This window comes from Rissa tridactyla, chromosome 8 (assembly GCF_028500815.1).
Source record: "Rissa tridactyla isolate bRisTri1 chromosome 8, bRisTri1.patW.cur.20221130, whole genome shotgun sequence".
NCBI classification, from domain to species: domain Eukaryota; kingdom Metazoa; phylum Chordata; class Aves; order Charadriiformes; family Laridae; genus Rissa; species Rissa tridactyla.
The window spans coordinates 37,935,201-37,948,283 of NC_071473.1; the positions used below are offsets into that span (position 1 = coordinate 37,935,201).

The 13,083-nt window shown below is 44.8% G+C and overlaps 1 protein-coding gene across 7 annotated transcripts in view; it reads right to left on the minus strand.

The window, feature by feature from the left end:
• The window catches only part of LRRC8D (leucine rich repeat containing 8 VRAC subunit D), a 55,060-nt gene extending 44,507 nt beyond the window's left edge, over positions 1-10,553 (minus strand). For 2 of the 7 annotated variants that reach the window (XM_054211829.1, XM_054211835.1), the window contains exon 1: positions 10,326-10,553. The gene's annotated coding sequence lies outside the window, so the exon portion shown is untranslated. Of the gene's footprint in view, positions 1-275; positions 487-4,979; positions 5,108-5,524; positions 5,604-5,814; positions 7,049-10,320 lie in introns of those variants that run through there. The other 5 variants (XM_054211832.1, XM_054211831.1, XM_054211833.1 and 2 more) reach the window with 5 other exon arrangements.
• Positions 10,554-13,083: the final 2,530 nt, after the last annotated feature.

The window sequence follows — 13,083 nt, forward strand, 5'->3', positions numbered from 1 at the left end:
AATACACAGGGGGAAAAACGCTCTGACTATATACTTTACAAAGGTCTACTGCAAGCAGGTTTCAGAACAGACCTTTGGATCGTACTTGAGCTCTGACAGAAAACGCTCTCATGGCCACAGGGCCATTCACCTTGGCTGTTTCTGTAACCTTTTCTCACAAGGTCAGAGACTCACGTAAAAAGGGCCACGGCAGAGCTCACTGGGCCCTCCAACCCCTCCTCAGCAGCTACCCCAAAGGCCAGTTTTTGAAAACAGAAGGCAAAGGCAGTTCCCACCTCCAAGTAGGAGGGATGCGTTTTTTGAAAATGCGTCAGTCTTAAGGAAAGGCGTCAGGAGAAACCGAACACCACCACCACACTTGGTAAGGCATGGAAGAACAGGATAGCTTGTCTTCAAGAGCTCCACTACAATCTGAAAGACTGCTGAGGTCCATCACCACCACCCTCCCCTTCCCAAGACAGACTGAGCACAGGAGCTGGAACATACCTGGAGGGAAACAAATGAAAAAAAAAAAAAAACCGCACTCATAAGGTTTTGATTTTGTTTTTTAAAAAAGATATAGCAGAAATTCTCATATAAATCATATCAGTGCATAAGTAAATGGCTGAGCAGAGCCAAGACCAGTGAAGGCACCTTCCCTGCAGTTCTTGCCATAGAAATCCTCCTGGATTTTGTTCCAAATCCTACTTGAAGAATTCTCTCTTTATGCTTCTTCCCTTAGCTCCCCCCTCCCCCGCCACTTTTGAAGTGACAAACTCCATTTATTAAAACAAAGCAACGTCTTACTTACAGAAGCATCTGCGCTGATATAAGAATACACACCCACTCTGTAATAGAGTCAGTATGTGGGACAGTGGGCACAAAGGAGATTAAATAAGGAGCACATGTACCACTTCTCTTATAACCTAGTCCCCTCTGGCACTCATTCCCTTTAATCCTTCTCTTTTTTTTTCTCAGGCCCCTTCAGCATAGGGAAAGACTTACACCCCACTTACACTGGGGTGTTGGCACCACCCAGTGCCAATTTTAGCTGAATCACAGCCAGGCACTTGGCACTTCAGGCATAACACGTGCAACCTCCAAATGCCACGTCCTATATACTGGAGCCTACATGTGGCTGCCTTCATTTGTACAGTCACTTGATCAAACATCTTTTCCGCCACAGAAAACATTGTTTCTGTTGCCCTTAACAGGGAAACAATCATTGCTGACTGAAAAAAAAAAAAATCAGATGATGCACTTACTGAGCAAATTATTGTGAATTCTGTAAAAAAAGGAGGAGGAAAATCACAGTATTTTGGGGAAGTAGAGAACTTAGGGGGAAAAAACCAACGCAACACAACACCTCAGCTAATAAAGTAAGCAAAGTAGTTCCAGTCATTTAGAGGTTTAATTTCAGCACAACTGAATAATTCTCGGTTCTACATGTATCTCCAAGTACCCAGGCAACAGCAGACATTTGACAATCACTTTGGTTAAAATGCCATCTTCCTCCTTTGTTGCTGCATAAGAAAAACAACAAACCACCACACAGGAAAAATGTCATGCCATCAAGAGAGAAGAAAAACCCCAGACTAGCACAGAAACCTACTGTAGAAGTATTGTCAAAAGCAGCATGTAACCTAACCAGATAAATACCAGATTTTGTTGCTATCTCTGAGTGAGGTTTCGCAATCAGCTTAAGCTGATTTGTGGCCACCCTGCTGTTTAAGAGTGGTGGCCCCCGGACACACTCCCACCCTCTACCCTGGTGTGTGCCTGGGAGAAGCGTCCTGCCGGATTGAGGCAGAGGCGGGGGGGCAGCTCAGGACTTCCCCTTCCAACAGTAGTCCGAGCTCAAATTTGCTCCAGCGGGTCTTGAAACCACACACACACTCCCTTTGGAAAGCACCTTAGGCATTGCTCCCGCTCCATGGGAGCTTACAGGATCCCACTGCCACTCCCTACGGAGTTCATTGTCCATACTAGGGCCTCGCTGCAGCTTTTCACATGCCACCAAACACCCCCTTGATTTTTGGGAGCTCCCTGTAATTCTCTCTCTTTGCGGCCACCTCCTCTTCCCCTCTCCAGGAGCCAGGGGCTGTGCACAAACTTCTCCCTGCTTCCTCTCTTCTGTCGCAGAAGACAGGAATATAACCAAGGCATTAATGAATCAAACCTTGCTGGGCAAGCAGGAAAAATTTCCCAGTTCTACAGATAACACATTGTGGGATCCACAGGCAATAAGACAGGGGGCTGCTGCTGGTAGCTCCGGTATTACATTCTTTAGCAGATAGCAAGCCAGATCTAAGATCTTACAAATTCAGACAGCAAGCAGGTAAATAATCAGACACTGAAGAAGCCTTAACATGGCTGGGGTGACAAAAAGCAGCAGCTACCAGAGCACAGAGGGCCGCCATCCTCTCTTCATTCACAAAAGAAACAGCAGAGGAGCAGCACCCTGTGCTCCTCGCACTGACCAGTTGCATACTGGTTGTGACCAGGCTGCTCTGGGAGGCTCTGCACATGGACAGACTGGGATTTTATAACAAAAATTAGGCAGGCGCAAAACTACCCCAAGCCAAAACCAGGCTTGTACCAATTCAACCTGCAAGTTTATAGGTGCCCGTTAAATTTGCTGTAATGAACACATATGTCCACACAGGGGTCTGTATCACTTTGCAGCCTGTTTTCAAGATGATTACAAACTGGGAGAACTTGGCAATTCAGCTGTGAGCATGAAAATCCTGTTTCTGGAGATGAGACTCCCTCAGTCAAATGAACAGAATTCGTACACTTTCCACATGCAGAACAGTACATACAACTTCGTGCTTTAAGATTTTCTTTTATATTTACTCATACTTATCTCAACAATTTTGTTATCTCCTTGCCTTTGCCATACTGTTACTATTTTCTTTTGTAGTTCTGCATGCCTCTCATCTTTTTATTTTCTGGCTTTACTACATGCTTCACTATTTTTATTCTCCTGTAACTCTGGCCCTGGCAGTTTCTTTCTTTAAAATCTGTTTTGGTTATATTGATTGATGCTAATAAGGGCACTCTTTAAATTCACCTTTCAATCTAGGTACATCCTAATTCAAATTATGCTAAAAATAAACTAAGCATAACCACAAATTTTAACCACTGGAAATAGAGTCTTGTCCAAACCACTGCATTTTTCATTTTCCTGATTTACTATTAGTACAATTCTGTCTCTTTCTCAGTCCACTTTTTTTTTTTTTTTTTTTTAAGCACAACTCTTCTCCCATTATTCTGCTGTTGGACACTTCCCTACACACTTTCCACGGGGGCACTAGCACTGACCAAACTCACAATTCCTGCAGCACCAACGAGCATTTGTGGATCTGCATTCCTCCACTTCCTTCTTTCAAGAGCCAACGGATTTGTGGTCAGAGGGGCAGGAGAGGAGAAGAGCAAAACTATCAAGCCAGTCTTCCCTTTCTGTCTGCTAACAATGCCAATGAGGTAAAACAGTGAAGGGATTTAGTGTGGGTTATAAAACAGCAAACGTTACTTTAAAAAAAAACTCAAATGCATGAAAAGTTTCATTTCCCTTTTGTCAGTTCCTCTTCTAAACTAGGTAGTTTAGGCTTTATTTCTTAATTCAATTAGAATGAAAGCAAGTACATGAAATTTCTGGATGGCAGCCATTGAGAGGAACCCTCTATGTAGACTTCTCAGTTTGTATTTTTAAACACCAGTCAGATTAAGCATGAAGTCTGGTTCCTCCATGCATCTCTGATGAAGGCAATTGCTAATGCATGTGGAAAGTGTTTGTAACCATAGTGGAGCCTGAAAACAAAGCAAGCTAGTGCGCTACCTTTCATGCTTCTCACTCAAGTTTTAACGCTGAGACTGTCAGACCAAAATAATTCCTATCCTCCCTTTCCACGATCTGTACACAAAGGACTATGTACAAATACACAAGATGGACTTTCTTCTAATCATTCACTGACATTTGCATTGGTTTAGTGGACAAATTTATACTGAACAATCCAAATGACATCAGCTTAACAACGTGTTCCTCTGTGCAGGACTGCAAAAGCGACAAAATGTCTATTACATAATACTTCTGTATAAAATATTAATATTCACAGAGGAAGCTTTTCAACTGAAAGGTTATTTTCAATGATTAGCAAACGAGTGTTGTATAAGCTTGATTCTTTAATCAGTGCATTTGAGATAGACAAACTATACCACAATATGATAAAATCAACTTTGTATGTGCACACATCAAGGTATATGAAAGATCTCCCTGGCATTACCAGCTTTTCTTTTGACTTTAAGGTACGGCAAGATTATAGAACTGCCTCCATCTCCTAGCACACACAGCTTCGGCAAGCCTGCACTAGGGTCATCCCAGGCATGGGTGTTCTTTATACAAGTTCTCACACCATCTGAAAGCGCCTAAGTTTCCTTTCCTTCCTATCTGGTAATGGCTGAAGAACAGATAGATATTCAGATGTCATATTCATATACACATCCTATGCACTTGTTTTCTCCCTAGACATATAATCCCAAGTTGGAAAATCACTGCAGCAGGAATAAAGTGCTTCAAACAAAGTCCACCCAAAGAAACAACACTGCTTTTAGCAGGCATGTTGGTATCTGTGGCATTGGCCAGACTTGAAAACACTAGAGGTGCGGCAGCCTTGGCTTCTGTAGAACCCAAGGGCAATCAGGAACACCTTTTATAGAGAAACTTATCTCAGTGCTGACTTGTAAAGAATGAAGTCCAAGGGAGAAAAACCAAACCCCTGCATCTCAGCTCTGGCTTTGTAGCCATTAGGTTGCACAGGGGCGGGTAGAAGCCTGCCTTGCTGCTTCATTGCAAGGGCTATAAAGAACCTGTGTGTTTGATTTTTTCCTTTCTGTGTGTATCTTTCCATAATGAATCTAGGGAAGGGTCCCTCTAGAGCATCACTGGTCTCCAGCAGATCCTCCAGGACACTGCCTGATGTAGGTCTCATCATATTTACCAGCTCCATGTGACTGCGACGGATAAGACATCTAAAACAGCAGCAGATAGCTGTATTTAGGCAGCCTCACCCATGGCCTCCGACGTACAGGAGAAATCATCAGGAGGCGTAACTCAGACAAATAAATCCTGAGCAAGTGAATAGAGAGGGATGTTAAAACTCCCGTTTGGGAATTGTGCCATTTTTTCAAATTTAAATGCACAGCAAACATTTTGAAGAGATGTTTGATAGGAAAAGGTAGCAACAGCATTTAATTATCTGTTATGCCAACCCTTGGGTCTGAGAAATCTTCCAATTGCATTTGCCTGGTCTTCAAAGGAGACCTTCATAAGACAGGACACCTGAGATGCCTTTTAACAAAAAGACCATATACAGAAAGGGTTGGTTTTTTGGTTTGTTTTTTTTTTTTTTGTTTGTTTGTTTTTTTTTTTAAAAACACTGACAAGTAGCAAGGCAGGTCACAAGAACCGGACCATTTTGGTTTTTATTGCTCACACAATACAAAATGCAGGACCATGGTTAATAAAGGTGACTGCTATCCTCACCCACTGCTGGCTGCCAAATGCTTTCAGCCTGGTTATTTTTTCCTGCTTCTTCATCAGTTACCTTCACCAAGAAAAGGGTCTGTGAAAAGAAAAAAATCTGAGCAACAAATAACTTTCCTCCCCCCTCTAAGGGTGGCTGTATTTTACACCGTGATTGTTTCTGAAGTCTTGAATATCACAACTGCTTCAGTCTTAGAACAAATCACTTCTGAGGAAAGAGCTTAAGTGAAAAGAAGGAAAATTATAGGTAGCAACAGTTTTGAGACTACATGAATAATGTGTTTTCATACCCTGATTTATACTTGAAGAGGAAGAAGATGAAAAGGTAAGGTATTTCTTTTAAAACAGTGCCAACAAACAGGTCCTTGGTGCAGTCATACTCTCTTCTTATACTACTGCTAGCCTCCAAGTGTTGGGCAAAAGTGGCATTTTGCTGGCTTGATTCCAAGAAAACAAGCTTCCTCCTTTCAGGGTTATCTCCCTGAACAGTCTGGCAGCTGCTACATGAAGGTCTTTGAGCTTCTCTTCCTATCCATTTCCCGAAGGGGGACAGGAACCTGTTCTTGCGAGACTGGAAGAATACAGCTGAAGAGAATATAGAAATAAGCGAAAGGAGATTTGATTCTTTTAATTAAAGAAATTTGTGGCGAGAGAAAGATTGAAGCAGTGTCAGTTAAAATTAATGATGTGGAAGTGAGTATTACTGATGGTATTACAAAGTGCCAACTTGACTTGTGACGCACTTTCCTTTTTAACATGCCAAAACCCAAGATGACTCTCAAGAAGTTAAACACTAGAAATACTGGCTTTGTTCTTTCCTGAATTTGTTTGAAATCTCTGAGGGGAAAAGTTGTTTAGCAAGCAATCAGTACCTATTCGTTGTTATATGGTTAAAAGAAAATTGCACTCAATTTGCTTAGACCAAAAGATCTTGAGCCAAACCCATCCCCAACGCAAGCAAGCAAACTTTGATAAAATGTAGCTCAAAGTGTTCTCAAGGTAAGAGGAAGGGAATAGCTTTGAAACACTAATTACAATCGCTTTTACAGATGTAATGCTAGTAGTGGATAGAAAACCATATTTCACAAACATTCTTCTCCGTATTTCACCCCTTGTCTGGCAAATACTTACAAGAGTAGGCCCACAGCATCTCAACACCACGGCCAAGAATAAACACTTTCAAGATCAAGCACCTTTACTGTGACTCCAGAGAGTCATGCCTTATGCATGCGTACTCATGAGACTATACATGTGTGGAAAATTAGTCATGTGCACAAGCCTTTGCATGGTGAAGTCCACAGACTTTTCACTGCTTGTTATAAAAAAATGTTTAAAATGTCAGTTATGCAAAAGCACAGACAAGTGCTTTATCTAAATGTAAGATTTTGGAGGAAAATTATTTCCATTTTTCTTAGTACATCAATAGCTTGGGGGCTTTTTTGGTAGGATATAATCTTCCCGCAACCGAGAGGTAACAAATAAATAAAATAAAATAAAATAGAAGGGGAAAAAAACAAACAACAACAACAAAAAAAAAAAAAAAAAAAAAAAAACACAAACGGAGAACTGTGTAGTCCAGTTTCAATAATAGCAAGACATGGAGAAATTCAAACAGCAGAAATTGAAATAACATGTCCTCTTCTTTCCATTTTATATAATAACATTTGAATATAACGTAAATACTGCTAACTGTGCTTTATGACTATTTAAGGATCTAGAGCAATTTTATGAATTAATTGCTAGATACAGATTGCTGCTCTGAAAAGAAACAAAAAACCTGCAGAGTTCAGTATTTGGTAAAACACTAACTCTGAGACTCCGTTCTGTGTGCATCCAGTTAAGAAACTGGCTTACTGGGTTCCCCCATGACATCATTTCTGACTCAAGCTATTTCTCAGTAAAACAGCCATCACCAGCCTCGCACTGATTAAATGCTTTAAGCCTCAGGCCACTAACTCATCCTCAGTGACCACAGTGTCTGTGTACCTGTATCAAAACTCCCCTCTGGCTCTTAGAAGTGCAGGAGAAAGTAAAGGGTGACCCTGGGCTGGGGGGCCAAGCCAGCGCTCTGCCCACAGGACATCCCAAGCCAGCCCACCCTGTGCAGCAAAGGGTGGGACCAACACAGCAGCCGGTGCCACCAGAGAACACAACAGGGGAAAAGAAACTCAGACAGCGGTACAGGACCCGATTCCAAATCTGCCTACTCCCACTGTCTTCAACAGACTTTGAACAGGACCTCAATGCACAGCGGGGTTGGGAAGACACAGAGAAATTAAAAGAACTAACTCCAAGGTGGGAAGTTTCGCTACAGTCACTTAAAAAACTGTACCAAACCACAATACACATGGTTGCAAGCGCTTTTGACCACAGGGATGTACGTACCCTTTTCTTCACCAGCCTTTATTTTCTTACCCTCCTGTCCCTGGCAGGACCTATTGCAAGCATATCACCAACAGCATTAGCTTTGTTCTCCTCTTCCAGGCACACAGTCAAGAAAGCTGCCCATACACAGGGATGTACAGTTGAGATATCCCCAAACCACCACCTACCTACTGCTACAGGAGAGAGAGAGGCTGCTCTGAGGTGACAGAAACACAGGGCTAAGAACGAACTGGAACACCAGAACTATATTTCATGTGTGTAGCTATGTGTTAGTGCAACGTACACTAGTTAATCTTTCCACAGCAAGGACCTAAATGCTTTCACTCTCTTTGCATTGTTATTATACAGGTTTGTTCCTATTAATAATTACCTTCCCATGACGGCAGCACGCAGACTTTCTCCTGCTGGTGCTGCTGCTTTAGAATTCCTCCTCCAGGTCTGAACACGCTGGACAGATTACCGTCCCCCCGAGGATGTCAGGACTGGTACAGATATCTATTGTGCATATCTAGGTCTTACAAAATAAATTACTGCTTAATGCTGCTCCCTTCCCCACGTTACCTCATGTGGCCTTTGTAAACTTTGTATCTTTATCAAAGTAATCTTGATTGCAAATAACAGCATCTATTTAAATATTCCTTGCTTATTATGTGGAAGAAAAAGATACAGCATACATAACAGACAAGTGTTTTTCGCACTAAGCAAGACACAGGCAAAGCACCGAATGAGTTTACTATACAGGGAACGCTTGCTCAGAAACACAGGAGAAAATGGTGTACAGCACAGAAAATACAGCCACAGTAGCATATTCCTAGGTCAGAACCTCATAAATCAGTTTCAACTAACAATAAAAGGTTTATAGGGGATTTTTAAATCACAAAGAATGAATAGGATCCTGGCCTTTACGCAAGGCTTGGTGAATTAATTTAAGATGGCAATCAAGAGCAAATAACACTAACCTTCTATACTACCAATCCTTACCCTAAGTTTGAAGAAAGGCGATTCCTTTGCCACCAAGAAGAGGGGTGGAAAAAAAAAAAAGCTGGGGGGGGGAGGAACTGGACAACACAAAGAAAGGGACTTAGCTACCCCCTCTGCAATGAGAGTGCTTTTTTGATAGCTCAGAGCTGTGGGATCAAAATGCCAGTGCTGCTCCTGCAAATTTCTCACATCCTAAAGCCCTCCCTCCCAAACAAGGGGGCACAGCGATTCCCCATCTTCAGTTTTAGAAGCGGAAAAGATGATCCTTTCCTAGCACAGTCAACGGACATAACGCTGAAAAGAACAAAATACTTCTCTATACTTTTTTTTTTTAAAAAAAGAGAAAAAAACAACTGTAACTGACAATGCTTATGAATAGCACGTACCCCAAAGCTAGTACTGAAGATGTTTCACTCTCTGCACCAGCAGCTAAGCCAAGCACAACATCACTTTCAGCACCACCATTACAGGAAACATTGCTGAGACTTACTCCACCAAACAACAGGCTGGTTGCCACTACCGTCCTCCATTTTCAAGTCTGAGTAACCTACCTCATGGCTCTTGCACACTGGGAGCGTCCAGGGGAGAAACTGCCAGGGGGCTGCCGGCGTGCCGTAAATGCACAGCCCGCATCCCCCCGCTGACCGCAGACCAGCTTCCCCAAAGGATGCTGGGCAAGTCACAAGCTTTCGGTGCCTGAATTCGTGTTTGTTGAACAGCAGTGGCAGCCCTTGTAACGGGGACGGGGGGGAAATGGAGGTTGCAAGACAGAGGAGCTGCTGTGCCAGGCTCGGGGATCGTCAAGGAGCAGGAGTCAGTATTGCCACGTACTGGGGGAAGGGAGGAGACGTGCCTCGAAAAAAACACAGATGATTCTCTGACAAGGGCTGGTTTTGTCCTGAAGATGTGTTTTATTGACTGGTTTAGGCCCCTTTTAATCTGCGTGTGGTGCAACACCAAGAGCAGTTGACCCCATACAAAAGACACGCAGCTGGCGGTCCCCACATGGATTCAATACCACCATTCTCGGAAGGGGGCTCGCTTTTTTTTTTTTTTTTTTTCCCCCCAGCCGCGTTCATTTCCCAGTAGCACATCGTCCTCCCGGACCCGCAGCCGGGGCTGGCCCCGCCGCCGCTCGCCCCCCGCACAGGCGGCCACGTCCTGCGAGGATGCGCAGCCCGGGGGGGCCGCAGCCGCTCCTGGGGGTCCCACCAACGGCTCTGCCGAGGGCCCGGGGTGCCGCGGGGCGCGCCGGCGCCGGCAGCAAGCCCGATCCAGCCCCTTTTGAAGGCAGAAAATAAGAAAAAAAAGAAAAAACGGAAGGCAAGCGCGACGGAAAGCGCAGGGAGGGAGAGGTGAGGGGTGCCGCTGCCGCCCCCTCCCCCGCGGCCCCTCCGCCGCTTGCCCGCCCGCCTCCGCGCTCGCCTCACCTCACCTCAGGGACGGCCCCGCGGGCTGGGGGAACCCCGAGAGCCGCCCGGCCGTGCCGTGCCGCGGGGACGCAGACCTTCTCCGGGGCGCTCACTCCCGCGGCGCTGCCATGCGGGCGGCGGCAGGCGGGGAAGGAGGAGGCCGGGCCGGCGGGGCTCGGCTCCTAGCGGCGCCCTGCAGCGCGCTCTCCGCATGCGGCGCGCACCCGCATGGCTCGGCGCACGGACGGCACCGGCTGCCGGCGGCGGCGAGGGCCGGCCCCGCCACCCGGAGCGCCGCCCGCCGCCCCGCGGTGGCCAATGGCGACCGCCGCGCCGCGCATGTGAGGGCCGGGCCGGGCCGCGGGCCCGCCCGCTCGCCCCCCGCGCAGCCGCCGGGCTCAGGTGCCGGCGGGCCCGGCCGCAGGGCGCGGGTTTGATGGTGGCAGAACGTCTGGTGGCTTGTTCTCGTTGTGCAGGTAAATAAAGTGTAGTACGTGAGGTAAATAAAATAGCGACAAGTTCAAATGACGTGCTTTAATTATAAACACATTACCTGGGGGGTGGGGGAGGGGAGAATAAAAAAAATAGAGTTTTCTTGCATCTGTCTTGAGCCCTTGAGGGAACCAGAAAGGCAAAGGCGGTTTAGCTTGGGTGCGGGTGGCCGTTTGCATGGCAGGGACTGCCCCGCTCCACAGCAGCTCACGCAGCCTTGGAGAAGTCAAACTGAACCTCATCCTCGCCCCAAAATCCATTAGAAACTTTTTTTCCTCCTTAAACTGAAAGGGCATCGATACCCTGAAGTCTTTGTCGAACACTGACCTGACAAGTGACCAGACCTGTGTTGGTTTTTTTTTTAGCTAGAACTGGATGTAACCTATGACTTTTGAAACTACATTGAGCTTGATCAAGAATGAAATTAAAAAAAAAAAAACAACCAACACTGGCTCATCATCTTTCAAATTTTGCTTCCTCCCCATGGTTTCTAGGAACTGTGGGAGATGGGAAAGGATCCTTAGGTGCTTGTTCAGAACAGCTTTATGGCCCTTCAAAGATTGAGAATCTCCCCTTTATATTTTTAGATGCATTTTTAATCAGAACTTCTGGTCTAAGTGGCTGCAAGATGCATCTAAGGTTACAAATGAAAACACTGCTTAGCAGCAATTCAGCTTCCGAGACCGGAGAAAATCAGGCCAGCTTGTCCTGCTCTCAGCTGTTCAACACTATTTTCATACCGCCTTTTTCATCTGGTGGAGAATTTTAGCGGAGTTCAGATTTAGTCTAATGAGCTGTCATTTATTTTAAGCTTTGATTTTTAATACCTTCATTTGGCCTTTTAGTTATTTTCTTCCCTGAGATCATCAACACTTGTGTTATTTTTGGCCAGTATTTTAGACCTCACTGTTCCCTCAATAAGGTGAATTTATTTTCTATTTATTTATTTTTCCTCTGACCCAATGCCCAAGCCACACAGGGTGTGTAATACCGGGGCTCCACAGTGATGTAGGGTTAATAGAGATAAAAGCAGTCCAATCTGGTAAACATCAAGGCAAGTGAAAACAGATAATAACAGGAGCTGCTGGCTGGGAAATCCTGACTCGCAGGCAGTTGGCAGAGAAATTGAAGCGGAAGAAAAAGGATTTTTTTAAAATGCCAGAGCTGGTCAGAGCTGGCTGAATCCACATTCACTTGGCAATCAAGACACCTTGCCAAGCTGAAGCACACTAGCAAAACAAACAAATAGCTCTGGGGACCTGAGGCAGAAGACACCTGGAACTGGGTAGATGCAGATCCTACTGGAGTCTCTTTCTGACGGGGCAAACGCAAGTGTGAAAGACTTACCTCCTACAGAACGTATGCTGGGTTGCTTGGTTTGGTTTTCTTCCCTTGTTGTAATACGTATTTAAAGGTAACTCAAATTTTCTTTTGTTTAGAACTCTTCACGTTACTTCCTTTCAATCTTCTCTAGCAGAGACCTCTCCCACTGTCTCAGGTTTGGTCTTCTCTGGGCTCAACTCTCAGCACAGCTCTTTCAAGATCACTGTTTCGGTTTGGGGCAAGTTTAAGTCCCAGCTGTTTTGTTACCCTGCTATAGTCTACAGGGTTGTTTCAGCAGAAGTACAAGTCAGCAAGCTACAAGTTACTCCATGTGATAAAAGAGATGCCAGAGAAAGAGAGACAGTGGAGGAAAAATGGCTTCTTTCCACATGCACAGTTTTGACATCAGCCCTTTACAATTAAAATGAACTAATATTGTTATTTTCATCTGTGTTTCAGAGGACTGAATTAGTGATTACATTAACAAGCAACAGCGATGCAGCCATATGCCTCACAGGATAAATTCATCCTGTTTGTTTTTATAACTGCATTTTAGGTTAAATTTTTCAAATTCCCTAACCTTGACTAGACAAAAGATGTCAGATTTTTCCACCTTAGCATTATCCACATCCTTGTATCATTAAAAATTTTTAGAAAATATCTGTCCTCCAATAGAGTTATGGTTTTAGCCAGGTTGAAAAGCTGACAATTTATTCTGAGATGTTTTCCGGTTCTTTCTTCGGCCATCCCGTGCATGTCAGGGATGCCTGCTTGACATTGTCCAGCGGGTGTCCAAGCTCTGTCCAAGGGAGCCAGGTGCAGGAGGCACACCAGCAGAAGGTGAACATAAGGAAGAGATGGTGCCAAAAATAGCGAGTGCCAGTGGTTCCTTGGAAAATGGTGAGGGAAATCCATGCTGGGAAATATTTCAGTCCTGGCTTTGAGTAGGCTGACAGTTTTTTCTCC